The sequence below is a fragment of the Oryx dammah genome, unplaced genomic scaffold, assembly GCF_014754425.2.
Source record: "Oryx dammah isolate SB20612 unplaced genomic scaffold, SCBI_Odam_1.1 HiC_scaffold_6, whole genome shotgun sequence".
Taxonomy (NCBI): domain Eukaryota; kingdom Metazoa; phylum Chordata; class Mammalia; order Artiodactyla; family Bovidae; genus Oryx; species Oryx dammah.
The window spans coordinates 40439621-40453953 of record NW_024070190.1 but is presented as its reverse complement, the minus strand read 5'-3'; the positions used below and the strand labels follow the sequence as shown (position 1 = coordinate 40453953).

Below are 14333 nucleotides of genomic sequence, written 5' to 3'. Positions count from 1 at the left end.
GATGACTATAGCTTTGTAGTATATTCTGAAGTCAGGGAGCCTGATTCCTCCAGCTCCACTGTTTTTTCTCAAGGTTGCTTTGACTATTCTGGGTCTCTCTGGGTTTTGTTTGTTTTTCTTTCTCTAGTTGCTTTAGGTATAAACAGAGGTTGTTTGAGATTTTTCTTGTTTCTTGAGGGAGGATTGTATTGCTATAAACTTCCCTGTTAGAACTGCTTTTGCTGCATCTCATAGGTTTTGGATATCATGTTTTCATTGTCATTTGTCTCTAGGTATTTTTTGATTTCCTCTTTGATTTCAATATTGTTTAGCCTCCACATTTTTTTTTTTTTACAGTTTTTTTCCTGAAATTCATTTCTAATCTTATAGCATTGTGGTTAGAAAAGATGCTTGATATGATTTCAGTTTTCTTAAATTTGCTGAGGATTGATACCACATCTATTTTATCTCTTAAGTATTATTCAGAACACTTTAATTGCAGTGAGATACAATAGGATATATGTGGTAATAAAACATGTAAAGGAACATTCATTCACCCAGTGTTCTTATAACTCCAGCTTTTTGCCAGGAGCTGCTAGGTTGCCAGAGATGAAGTAGTGATAATCTTTGGATTCAAGGAGTTCCCTGTCCAGTGGAAGAGATAAGTAGTAAAATCCCTGGTTCCAGTATGGTATGGTAAAAGCCTTAACAGCACTACAGGAATATGGTCATGCCTTGGTGCAGACAGTATCAATTAGAGGTACATCTGGCTTCTTGTAACCCAACTACAGTGATTTTACAAAATATGGGTTTATGGAAACTGTAATCACGTAAAATTTAAGAGGCAGGCGCTTCCCTGGTGGTCCAGTGGTTAAGACTGAACTTTGAATGCAAGGGACCTGGCTGGGTTCAATCCCTGGTCAGGGAACTAGATCCCACATGCTGCAACTAAGACCCAGCACAGCCAAAAAAAAAAAATTGAACAGGCAGGTTTTGAGGGAATCACTGTGATTTTGTATCTGGATAATAAATACTGATTTTCCCTTCTTAAAAATGTTTGAATTCCAAGCACAGCTTGTTAAACCAATACAGAATTGTAAAGTAAAATAAAAAATAAAATTAAAAAAAATACAAAAATCTCAAAAAAAAAAAAATTTCTGCACTTCTGGATGGTTATCATTGTGTCTCATATAACTTTACCTATAAACAGCATATCTCTACTTTCCTCTACAGAGGCATGAGTTCTAATTACTCCTCAAACCACACCCACCAGGAGAATTTCATGGCCAAATCATCAGTGATACCCTCCAGATTTTATAGAGAGCCGTTTACACTCAAACCAAAAAATAGACTGAAACAATGTTCCTTACCTAGATTAAAATGTATGTTGTGGTAAATATACCAAAAAAGGATAAACAGGAAAAACCATAGATTAATTTTGTCTCTTTTAAGAGTAATGGTTTGTTATTTTTTTTTAAAGATCACAATTAAGAATATCAACCATGAAAGTACTACGTTTGATGTATCATTTCCAATGGTTTATCTGATAGAATTCTAGAAGTCAATTTCTTATACGTTAGTTTGATTTTTGGCTCTCTTATTTTTCACAGTGGTTGTTCTCTGCTATAGAGAATGAATTTCCCTGTGCCTAAAGAGAAAAAATAACAGTAATAATTGTAGTAGCACTAGTAATGGTGATAGCAATAGTATCAGAGGTACTAATAGTAGTAATACTTGTTAGTCTCCATAACAGCAGAAATAGTATTTCTCCAGTTTTGAGCTCATCCATTATTTTGGTACCACTAGCCCTTGCCAGAAAGTTCACCCACTGTGATTTCTGGGAGTTGCCAAGAGGCTCTCTCTGAGGGTCACGTACAGTTTCCTTCCTGCTATGGACTAAAGTCCTCCCAAAATCCATATGTTGAAGGTGTAATCACCAATGTGATGGTATTTGGAGATGAGGCCTTTAGGAGGTAATTAAGGTGATGCCTTAATTTTAGGTGATGCCTTGAGGGTCAGACCCCCATGATGGGAGTGGTGCCCTTAGAAGAAGAGGAAGAGAGACCAGCTCTCTCCCTCTGTCACCTCCACCTGTGAGAACTCAGTGAGGAAGTGGTCTGCGAGCCAGGAAAAGGGTCAGTGTCAGGAACCAAATCTGCTTACACTTGATCTTAGACTTTCAGTTTCCAGAACAGTAAGAGATATATGTCTGTTGTTCACTTAGTCTACGGTGTTTGTGGGAGCAACCCAAACTGAAACACCTCCTCTCTTGCTCCAGCTCCAATGGCCATAGGTGAGGATCCAGAAAGCCCCAAAGGCCCTGTTGAGAGCTGATATCTCTGCCGTGGGTAGAACACTAATGCTCCTGAACTTGGAAGTCGTACTCTGTCACATGAATCCTGTAATAAGATTCTCACTGGCCACTGGGATACTTTTCAGACAGTCATAGTTACTTTTGAATCATGGCCCCTTCCCCAAGGAATCAGGCACGGGTTCATACAGCCCGGGGCAAAGGACATTTTGCCTTGTCTCCACTTTACTCAGCTAGAGTCTAGGGTATCATCCCACCCTTATATCCCCAGAACTGTCCAAGCACCTGCCATATAGAAGGCCCTCAATACAATAGGGGTTTGTGGAATGAGTGAACACACAAGCATTCATTTTGGAAGGGCCCTCCTTTCTTTCCTAGGAGATCTCTTGGTCCCTCAGGCAAATAGTATCCTATGAGAGAATTATTTGTGAGGTAGAAGGACATGTGTTACTATCTCCATTTCATGTTTGGAGAAACTGAGATGCAGAAAGGTTTAGTGACTTGTCTAGGAGCCCCACAACCTCACTATGTTTACTGAAGGCCTTACATAATTTTTTGGTTTGTCGTTGTTTTGTTTTGTTTTTCTTTTTATATGACTGAAGCACCTCTCCTTAAACAGCTTTTTAGCTCAGCATTTATTCTGAGGAAACAGGGGGGGTCATGTATTTACAGACTGGAAGAGGATTAACAGAAAAGCCCACTTTTTGAAAGTCCGTGACCACACTCCTCCCGAAGAATGCCCAAGGGCACTCAAGCCATTTACTTCTCCTTAGAATAAGAAGAGAGTGTGAGCCTTGTAAAATTTCCCACACTGCCTGACCGGGCAAGCTTTTCTACAAGGAGAAAGGAACTCTGTATTAGCTCCAGTGTGGTTTCTGTGCTTCCGCTCTGAATGTTCAATTGTTAGGCGAGATTCTGAAGTGTATAAATATGTAATTATACTGCACAGCCAAAAACAAATAGGTTGAGTTTTTGGTGAGGATCTGTTTTATTTTGAACCCCCAATTTCTAGTTACACAGTTTACACTTTGGATTTCTCCTGATTTGTGGAAATACACATTTTACATCCCCAAATCTGTTTTCATTTGAAGTGTTTAAAAATGGAGTGATTTAGGTATTTTACTTTACAGTTTTGTACATGTATTTTCTTGCATCATATAAACAACTGCATTTTAGAATTAGCCTCAACATATATTTTACTGCGTCTATTTTTCTGTGACTAGTAAAACCAAGAGCTTGTATGAATACCAGTCATTCAAGAATTCCATGATAAATGAAGCAGCGTCCCTGAGCCTCACTGGTGAAGTGTTCTTCTTCCCTTTTATACTACTTGATTTTCATACTCCACTGTCAAGCATAGTGTATTGCATTGGATTTGAAGAGCATACTTTGACTGGGGGTTAAAAAAGCCATCTAGGTATATCCTCAGGAGTCATCACTTGTATATAATAAAAGATAGAAACAAGAGGAATGGACAGGGAAGTTAATGTTGACCAGGTAATAACACATATTAAGCCCGAAGTCAGGCTTCCTAACTCCTTGATTCATGCTAGAGGGACAAAGGTGAGTTACTATTCTGGCGAGTAAAGCTATTGTGTTGCTTTATATGATAAATGTAACACGTATCATAGGTCTTTAGCAACTGTGAAAGACTGAAAAATCTTATTTTCATAATTGCCCCATTTGAAGTTGTCATAGGTCGATGGCCTTTGGCCTCATCCTGTGGGTCTTCAGAGTCCTCCCACGCCTGCACTTCCTTTCTTTTCATCTTCTTCTCTCTTGAAAGTCAAAAGCCCCATCTTTGAAGACCAGCACTGGCACTGTGCTACAAGGAGCCTCTGCCTTCCAAATGCAGCAGAGAGGCCAGGAGGAAGTCCCCCGGGTGGTAGAAGGCTGTGTCCTCATGGGTCCCAACTGCTCAAGCTAGCCAGGAAAGCTGTTGGCTGGTCAGCTGTTGGGATATTTGGTGTCATGGAAATATAGGAACTGCTTAACAGTTATTTTCTCTCTCCTCTTGGAGGGTATAGGCACAGAATAGAAGACAATAACAGAAAAAATAGCAAGTACATAGGCATTGGATTTGAGGAAAATGCTTTGGCCAGAGGATTAAAAGAGGTTGTTGGATTTATTATCTTTTCATTATAAAAAAGTAAGTGGAAAAATTATTTAAAAACAAGTGTAAGGGAGTTCCCTGGTGGCCTAGGGATTGGGATGTAGGGCTTTCACTACCACGGTCTGGGTTCAATCCCTGGTCGGGGAACTGAGATTCTGCATACCATGTGGCACAGCCAAATAATAAAAATAAAAAATAAGAGTAAGTAAAATAAGTCAGACAGTGAAAGGTAAATACTATTATGATCTCTCTTATATGTGGAAAGCTAAAAAACAAAAAAAAGCAAGCTATATGATAGAACAGATTGGTGGTGGCATGAGATGAGGGTAAGGCATGGGGAAGGTTAAGGATGGGGTAGGAGAAATGTGTGAACTTATTTTTTGGTTTAAATAAATTGAAAAAAATTTTTAATAAGATAAGAATACCAACAATGAAACTTCCAATGATCTGTAAAAATAGGTAAATCACAGTGATAGGAGGATTAATTGCAATCAGAGTGAATCAGCGAATTAGATTAATACTCCATAAAATGTCTTCTATACTACATCTTTTATTAAAGCTGCTACATTTTAAGTAGCTAATCTTCTGGGCTTAAATTTCATCTCCCTCCACAATTCTAACTTTATTAGATGTACTGACATGAAGCAAAAAACTAAAACTTTCCCTCAAAGAAGAGAGGAAATTTTTAAAAATATTTATCATTTATTTGGCTGCACCAAGTCTTGGCCAAGGCACTCCCAAACTTTTGGTTGCAGCATGTGGGATCTATTAATAGTTCCCTGACCAGGGATCAAACCCAGGCCCTCTGCAGTGGGAGTATGGAATCTTAGCCACTGGACCACCAGGGAAGTCCCCAAAGAGGAAATATTGAAGGGGAAAAAAAGTCATGGGAAAGTGAAATGACCAGATCAGGTGAGCAGTGCTAAATTGCTAGTCATACTCCCCTTGGGCAGAGACACATGGGTGCAGCAAAGATGAGCACCATCTAAACTAGTCAGAGAGAAGGAGGTATGTAGAGGGAAACGAAAGAGAGGAGGACACGCAAACATGTCCTATAACCAGACGGGAAACTGGGTTCCTAATCATTCTTTGTCAGTCACATTTCTTTACTCTTGTTTTTACAGTTATTTCAGAGAGTCAAATGACTATAAAATTTTTCTGTTCAGCATCTAATTGCATTTCTTTTTTTAAAAAGCAAGAGTTTGTGTGGTAAAAGTTCATATTTAGTAAAGGCTTTCTCTGTGCTCAACCCCATATTCAAACCTTCTCCAAAGTCTCCTGGTGGCCTGCTTATGCTTTTACACAATTATTATATTCTCTTCATAATACCATCATTTTAGTGCATGCTGCCACTGGAGCTTTTGTACCACTGTGCTTCCCCATCACCAACCCAAGATTGTATCCATAAATTAAAATGAACAGTTGATGAATTGGGACTTGATGACTTGTTTACGAAATATGCCATCTAGGCAGCAACCATCTAGGCAGCAAAAGGGTCTGTAGTAAGTGCTGAGAAAAAAATATATTTAGGGATTTAAAAACTAACGGTTGTGAGAAAATATCTTATTATTACTTTAAATATTTATCTGACTGCACCAGGTCTTAGTTGGGGCAGCCAGGATCTTTAGCTGTGGCATGTGGGATCTAGTTTCATGACTAAGGATTGAACCTGAGCCCCCTCCTTGCATTGGGAGCATGGAACATTAGCCACTGGACCACCAGGGAAGTCCCTATATTGATTTTTAAAAATTTTTAGTTATATATTTTTGGCTGTGCTGGGTCTTCATTTCTTCAAGGGCTTTTTTCTCCGGTTGCAGGCTTCTCATTGCAGAGGCTTCTCTTGTTGTGGACCTCAGGCTCTGAGGTTGCGTGGGCTTCAGTAGTTGGCGGCTCCCAGGCTCTAGAGCACAGTCTCAATAGTTGTGGTGCATGGACTTAGTTGCTCTGGGGCATGTGGGATATTCCCAGATCAGGGATCATCAAACCAGTGTCTCCTGCATTAGCAGGCAGATTCTTTACCACTGAGCCATCAGGGAAGCCCTATATTGATTGTTTTTAAGGTGAGAGTTTTTAATTAATGTGCTTTGTAAATCAGGGAGAGTCAATTTTATAAAATAAATTATTATTTTAAAATAATTGTTATAATTACTTCTAGGCAAACTATAACTAAAAAGCAGGGGAAAGGGAGGGATGTATATATGCCTTCTTAAATCTTTCTTAAGAACAGGTAAAATGTTTTATATACATGAAAGTTTTGGGGACCTGATTATTAAAAGGCAAAAGCTAGTTACTGATCTTTATCAAGTACTACAAGTGTGTGTAATATCATGAGAAACAGAGTCCTGTTCAAAAATGAGCAAAAGAGTAGTTTATATTGAAAAACTAAGGACTCTTAGAAGAAGTCAATTTTCTTAAAGGTTTTATTTGCCTAATGAAGCTGAGACAAAGGCAATGAGAGAGAAATCCTTGTAAAATTTAATGCAGAAATTTATTTTACGTTAAGCTTCCAGTTCCAAATATTTGTAACCTCAGTAGAAATTAACTTTCACAGGGAGCAGCCTGCAATCATGCTAGGCATGGTGGGGACGTGGGCCTAGAGCAGAGCTCCACAGAGTTAATATGAATGAACATAGCTTGGGATCTTATTGAAATACACATTCTGGTTCAACAGGTCTGGGTTGGGGTCTGAGATTCTGCAATTCTCACAGACTCCAAGGAGAAGCTCACTGTGGCCAGGGATCACACTTTGAGAAGCAAAGCCTTTAAACCACTAAGTACTACTTCAGTGACCATACCTGCTGATTCGTGATGTTAGGGAACGAATTGCAGGGCCAGGCAGCTCCCCTTAAAGACCACTTACTAGTCCACTGCATCAGGATTAGAAGCCCATGAGCCCTCTAATGGCACTGTCATTATGAAGCTGTCTATCCAGGCAGGCACAATCATGCTAGGCATGATTCTGTGACAGAAATAAACAGAATCCAGAGATTAACCAAAGTTAAGAAGGTAAAAGTACTGTCAATTAGAACACACAGGCAGTAGAGAATGCAGAAAGCTGAGGGTGTCTAGTGAAAAGGCCAGAAGAACAAATAGGTACAAGTGGTGAATGTAGGGCAATTCAGAAACTAATCATGTTCTTTAGATTTCTTCTTGGGCTATTAATTTATGTGCAGTTTGGCTTATTTCTCTTGCTAATAAGCAAGCTCGTAAAAGGACTCAGCTGCGTTAGAATAATGTGAAAAGTAAGCTGGGTGGTGCAAATATTTGTATAGGTTCAGTGAAATCACCAGGAACAGGTGTTTTTCAGAATTTAAACTTTTTCAGATTTTGTTTGTATATTATATGCTACATAACATCCCCAGTAGGGCCTAGGGAAAACCACCCCAAAATCAAACCCATTAATATTCTTCAGCAAAGCATATCAACACTCAATTACACTGAGTGGGAAAAATAAGGAATCTAAATGGTTTCACAGTCATTCAGAGCAGGACTTTATTTTAATTTTACTTTATTTATTTATTTGGCTGTGCTGGGTCTTAGCTCCAGCATGTGGGGTCTAGTTCCCTGACCAGGGATTGAACCCAGGCCTCCTGCATTGGGAAAACAGAGTCTTAGTCACTGGATCACCAGGGAAGTCCTGTGGTAGGTTTTTTTTTTTTTAACTAAATGAATTATTTTTTTAAATCTTGTGGTTTCAAAGACTTCAGAATTACAGTTTAAGTGAATGTGGACAAGTTTTCCAACACCTCAGCCTCCTATTAGCAGTGTTCAACCTTCTTCAGACAGGCAGTGCTCACATACTTCATTTTCCCATTTTAAAATGAGCTTCTTAATCTCTTCTCAGTTATACTAAGGGGTAAGTGACTAGTAGCCAGTTCAGATATACTTGCATTTTAACATGGATAACCACCACTCCATTTTGAGGTAGATTTTTAGACACTAACCAGTAATTAATTTTATCTAGGAATTTAGCATGCAGAAGATTCTATTTAAGGGAGATAGGATTAAGTTCTGTTCAACAAAGTAATTTTACCTAACTGAAATTTGTTCCCTGCCTTTGGCTTTGAGCTACCCTTTTAAAACTTACTGTACTATACATTTTCATAGGGCTTTACAGTTTTAAAAGTACTTTTATAATCATTATCTCATTCCATGTATATTAGTCTTTTTTTTTTAATTGAGGAAACTGAGGTTCAAAGATGCGAGATGTCCAAGGACAGAGTTGAGAAACAGCTGGAAATCAGACCCAGAACTTTGACCAAACTAGACCATTTCTATAAAACATTGGCTAGAAAATGAGGTGGCAGTGTTTGCTTCCTCCCTGTTGGTGAAATGCAAATATGAAATTAGATGATAATGTTTCACTGTGGAAATAGTAAAAGACATCAGAGAGAAAATAGGTGTTCTTTTTTTAAATTTAAAATAATTGTTTTACTTGGTTTTGTTTGTTTGGCTGTTCCAGGTCTTTTCTTTCATAGCATGTGAACTCTAGTTGTACCATGTTGAATCTCGTTCCCTGGCCAGGGATCAAACCCAGGCCCCATGCGTCGGAAGCTCAGAGTCTTAGCCACTGGACCACCAGGGAAGTCCCTGAATATGTATTCTTTATTAGAATGATCCCACTTTGTCTGATGGTAGCTAATAGGCCAACTTTGAGCAAATGTTCAGCCTGATAAAAAAATTGTATTCCTTGTGGTGTTGTTACCATCTTCATGATTTCTAGTACTCACAAGCTTTTGCACTCTGACTTTCCAGACCAAATTTTCTGGAGTCCTTTTTTTTTTTAACCATCTGACCCAGGAAGTTTGAAGTGCTGTGGAAGTGGCAAGAAATCAATTCCACAAACATTTATTTCACACACCGCCTAGCTAACTATAGGTGCTCAATAAATGTTAAATGAATGAACATAGTCCCTGTAATTATGAGATTCTCTTCTATCATTTTGACTGAGTCAGTAACTCCCTCCTTCTACTGCCTCAGTAGATACAACATGCCCTAAAACAAATGTCTGAATCAAAGCGTAGGAGGAAGTTTAATTTGCTTCAAAGAATAAATCCGAGAATTGCCTTAAAAATAATGCACCTATCTCTATGGGAAAAGCTTCAAGAGAAATATAGAGTGTGTACACAATAAAACGGAAGCTACAGCATATTGTTTATTAATCTTCTCCAGGATGTTTCTTATCCCTCATATTTTACTCTTCCTGAGAGAAAGGCTCCCTTGATTCCACTGGTTGGTCTCTTTTATGCCTGGTGTGGCACACTAGTAAAATTTTGCTGGGCTGCATACCTCACTCTGAGCAACGATACTCCTCTCTATGTTTCACTTAACAAAAGGTGTTCATGAATCAGCTCCAAATCTCAGTTTATATTTAGATGACGCATTTTCTTCAACTGAACAACAGTCCACAGTTAGAAATGCCAAACAGGAAGGGCACATCTGTGAAAAACAAGCCTCTTAAGCTGGAAGAATGAATAATGATGATGTGTGGGTTGTGCTTTCTATACAGCAAACTCTGGGAAGACCTTTCTGTGAACAGCTATCTGATCACAATTGAAGAGGCTTTGTCCTACTCACCTCCCACACTCTGTATCAGCAGCTCCACAGGGGCAAGGGAGATTGGTAGTAAAGATTCCTCAGTCATTAGAAACTCAGGTATCGATTCAGAATCTTAAAATCCTAGGGTAGAGATGCTTTTCCTCATCACTTGTAGTTCTTAGTACCAAGCAAATCCTAGAGATGAGTGTTTTCTTCAGGGATATGAAAGTTGTTTCCACTTTGAGTTTCAAATCCCCAATAGGACCTTCTAAATAATGAACTATATACTTAAATAGAATACTGCTTCAATTTGGATTTAAGCAAAATTTTCTGCTTATGAAACAATTCCATTTTCACTATAGAAGTCTTATAATAAATATGGGGTTTCTCATTTTTATTTGGCATAAACATCAATCATTTTGGAAAATGTTTAAGTTCTCTTCTGATTTGAAGTGTCCTAGTATGGGGGGTCTGTGTCTGTGTATCTCTGTTTAACTAAATAATCTCACCATTCAGTAAAATAATAAAAACTGAGCTTGGTTAAGGAGTCAGCAAATTCACATATGCTTTGTTGTAGTTTTTGATTCATGGTAACCTTTATAACTAACTTTCTTTAGTTTATAGGTCCTTCTCTGTTACTGTCATAATGCTGCTATAATAATAAAACCCTTCCTTTCCATGTGGAATTCCAATAACAGTTTGGCTGTTTCATCCATCTTGAGAAGAGTTTGCTACTGAGGAAGAAGCTAACAGTATTAACCCTAACCCTGGAACCTCCCACCTCCTCCCCCTTTCCCCAAACTCAATTAAGCCAGCATCACACCAAGACACACACACAAAAACTGCCACCTATTTACATAACACAATGATCGAGTAATAAATCAACATTAATCATGAATGTTGCAACAAGTCACTGAAAATGATGTTGACCTCACCATGGACCAGACTCATTCATCCATGAGCAGTATTCATTCCAACTGGGAGCAACTTCCCACTCCCAAAGACAGGGTCAAGCATTTTGGATACATAAGACAGGCAGGTTTGATCTTTCCTTCCGGGTATCATGTTCCTTTTTTCTATCTCTATTACTCCTCATCCTGAATCAGTCTTATCCTAGAAATGATTCCATTTCCAGCACCTAACATTCCAATTACTGTTTTCTTAAGCCCTCGTTAATATCTGTTTTCTTATAGTGCATTCCCTACTAAGGTTGAATTCAGCTATAACATATATCATAGTCCTAGGCGCCCTGATTCCATCTACAATTACTCTTTTAGAATATTTAAGGGAAAGATTTAAATTTAACTTTTTTGGTTAGTTTCTAATTTTTAGTTAAAGAATTGTATGAGTCACAATTCTTTAGAGAAAGGTCGTCACATCTGTTACAGTTTAAGTTGCGTGAGTGTGACCTCTGCCTGTTGTCCCATATTCCTGTGTGTGTACTGATTTGTGTCTGACTGTTGGCAACCCCAGGGAGCACTGTAACCCACCAGGCTACTCTGTCCATGGAATTTTCTAGGCAAGAATACTGGAGTGGGTAGCCATTTCCTTCTCCAGTCTTCCTGTTTAGGTCCACAGTTATAAAACCATGCCTGTACAAGGTAGGTCAAATAACAGCAGCCTCACCATAAAGCTTGGGATGAAGTCATAGTTTGGCATGCAAGTGTCCTGAAGCAGTCTTGGCATCTCTGTCTTTTTAGTGTATATTAACAAGGTATATGCAGGTCAGGAAGCAACAGTTAGAACTGGACATGGAACAACAGACTGGTTCCAAATAGGAAAAGGAGTACATCAAGGCTGTATATTGTCACCCTGCTTATTTAACTTATATGCAGAGTACATCATGAGAAATGCTGGGCTGGAAGAAGCACAAGCTGGAATCAAGATGGCTGGGAGAAATATCAATAACCTCAGATATGCAGATAACACCACCCTTATGGCAGAAAGTGAAGAGGAACTAAAAAGCCTCTTGATGAAAGTGAAAGAGGAGAGTGAAAAAGTTGGCTTAAAGCTCAACATTCAGAAAACTAAATGGCATCTGGTCCCATCACTTCATGGGAAATAGATGGGGAAACAGTGGCTGACTTTATTTTGGGGGGCTCCAAAATCACTGCAGATGGTGATTGCAGCCATGAAATTAAAAGATGCTTACTCCTTGGAAGGAAAGTTATGACCAACCTAGATATCATATTGCAAAGCAGAGAAATTACTTTGCCAACTAAGGTCCATCTAGTCAAGGCTATGGTTTTTCCAGTGGTCATGTACGGATGTGAGAGTTGGACTGTGAAGAAAGCTGAGCACCGAAGATTTGATGCTTTTGAACTGTGTTGTTGGAGAAGACTCTTGCGAGTCCCTTGGACTGCAAGGAGATCCAACCAGTCCATCCTAAAGGAGATCAGTTCTGGGTGTTCATTGGAAGGACTGATGCTGAAGCTGATGAAACTCCAATTCTTTGACCACCTCATGCGAAGAGTTGACTCATTGGAAAAGACTCTGATGCTGGGAGGGATTGGGGGCAGGAGGAGAAGGGGAAGACAGAGGATGAGATGGCTGGATGGCATCACCGACTCGATGGACATGAGTTTGGGTAAACTCCGGGAGTTGGTGATGGACAGGGAGGCCTGGCGTGCTGCAATTCATGGGGTCGCAAAGAGTCAGACACGGCTGAGCGACTGAACTGAACAAGGTAAAGGCAGGTTTGTGAATTTTTTTTCTTCCTGGAAAATGCTTTTGCATGTCTCTGAGCCTTTGCACCTGCTGTCATGCTTTCTAGAATCACCTTCAATCCATATTCCCATCCCCATGTGTGTGTCTGGGAAACTGTTATTTACACCTCTGCCTCCGTTCAAGGCAGCTGCCCCCCGAGAGTCCTTTCTAGACACCCCAGGCTGGCTCTAACACTCTTCTCAGTGTCCGTGTACTTTGTTCAGACTCCACTTGGGAACCCAGTCCTGCTTGCATTTGTGTAAGCTTCTACTCATTACTAGATTCTGAGCTGCTAGGAACCAGGGACCATATTGTTTTATTTTTGTATCCCATAACCTAGCACCATGCTTATCATGAGAACTGTTCAATAAAAAAATGTGATGAATGAATGAATGAATGGAGTGCAACCTGACAGGATTTTTTAAAGGGAATAATTTAGAGGATAGTTGTGTTTTATAGGCAACATTCTTCTGTTGAGTCAAAATTAAACTATCTTGCAGATAGGTGTTTATACACTAATTGATCCTTTATTTGTTGGTTGATTTAAATGGCAGTATTAAAAGAAACAATCTATGATTCATTCAGTGTTTAATAGGAAAAGGAGAATTTTTGCACATGAAACACATCCTATGTTAGACATAAATTATGTATCATACTGATTACTGGCTATGGTCAATGACATGCAAGTTTAAAATGACAGAAATATGATATTTAAATTAGTATTTTACACAGCCACATGTTAAATATGTGCCATTTCCCTCATGACAAACTGATTAAATAATTTAGATAATGTTTTAACACACATCATTATCCAAAAATAATTAGAATAAACTATGAATCATTCTGTCAACTTGTGATTCAATGGAACAATGTGTATCTTTCATAGTTATTAATATTTAGTGTCTTTAAGTAAATTAAAAAATCAAGCTTAACAAAGGTTAAAAATATCTGATGATACATAGATGATTGTAAAAGCAATATATATTAATGAAGCTTTGTATGACTGACTTTTTTTCTTTTTTGGTTAATCACTCATGGAATTATGTCAAACATATATCAAGACTTTGGCTCTTTTTTCATCCAACCTTCCGGCATTTCATTACTATAGTTACCTGATTAATGGATGCAATAATATATATGGCATGATATGATATGTTCACATTAAATTTTAATCAAATATTACTAAATTCAGAAAACATTAAGTAAATCATGACTGATGAGGCAATATTGCTGTACTGTCATATTGATGACTCTCAAACTTCACTACTGAGAGTAACAGATTAAGCATAAGAAGTAAATTTTATGAGGAAATATAAGGATCTCAACTTCCACAGTTGTGTTTTGTTAATTGCTTTATAGCCACCAGAGGAGACATTAGATCCATCAAGTCTACCAGTGTCACAGATCCTGTAATTCCTTTCCTCAGTTTCAAATATTGTGTTTGCACTGGAAGAGGGCTCCATTCATTATTCATGGGGATTTGTTATTTTCTAATCATGATTTTTAAGTAAAATTTGTCATTCCACTTATACAAGGTATCTAATGCAGTCTGCTAATAGAAACTGGAATGTGGTTTCCACGGGCTAGGGGAATGGGGAATGAGGAGTAGTTGTTCAGTGGGTATACATTGTCAGTTTCGCAAGATGAAAAAGTTCTGGAGGTCTGTTACACAACGAGGTGACTGTA

At 38.6% G+C, this 14333-nt stretch overlaps 1 long non-coding RNA gene across 1 annotated transcript; it reads right to left on the bottom strand.

Moving 5' to 3' along the window:
* Positions 1–306: 306 nt before the first annotated feature.
* LOC120865229 lies at positions 307–13713 on the bottom strand. The gene is made up of 3 exons (XR_005721335.1): positions 13699–13713; positions 1175–1179; positions 307–409 (listed from the first exon to the last, which is right to left on the bottom strand). It is a non-coding gene; the product is annotated as an uncharacterized LOC120865229 (long non-coding RNA).
* Between the last annotated feature and the right edge of the window lie 620 nt (positions 13714–14333).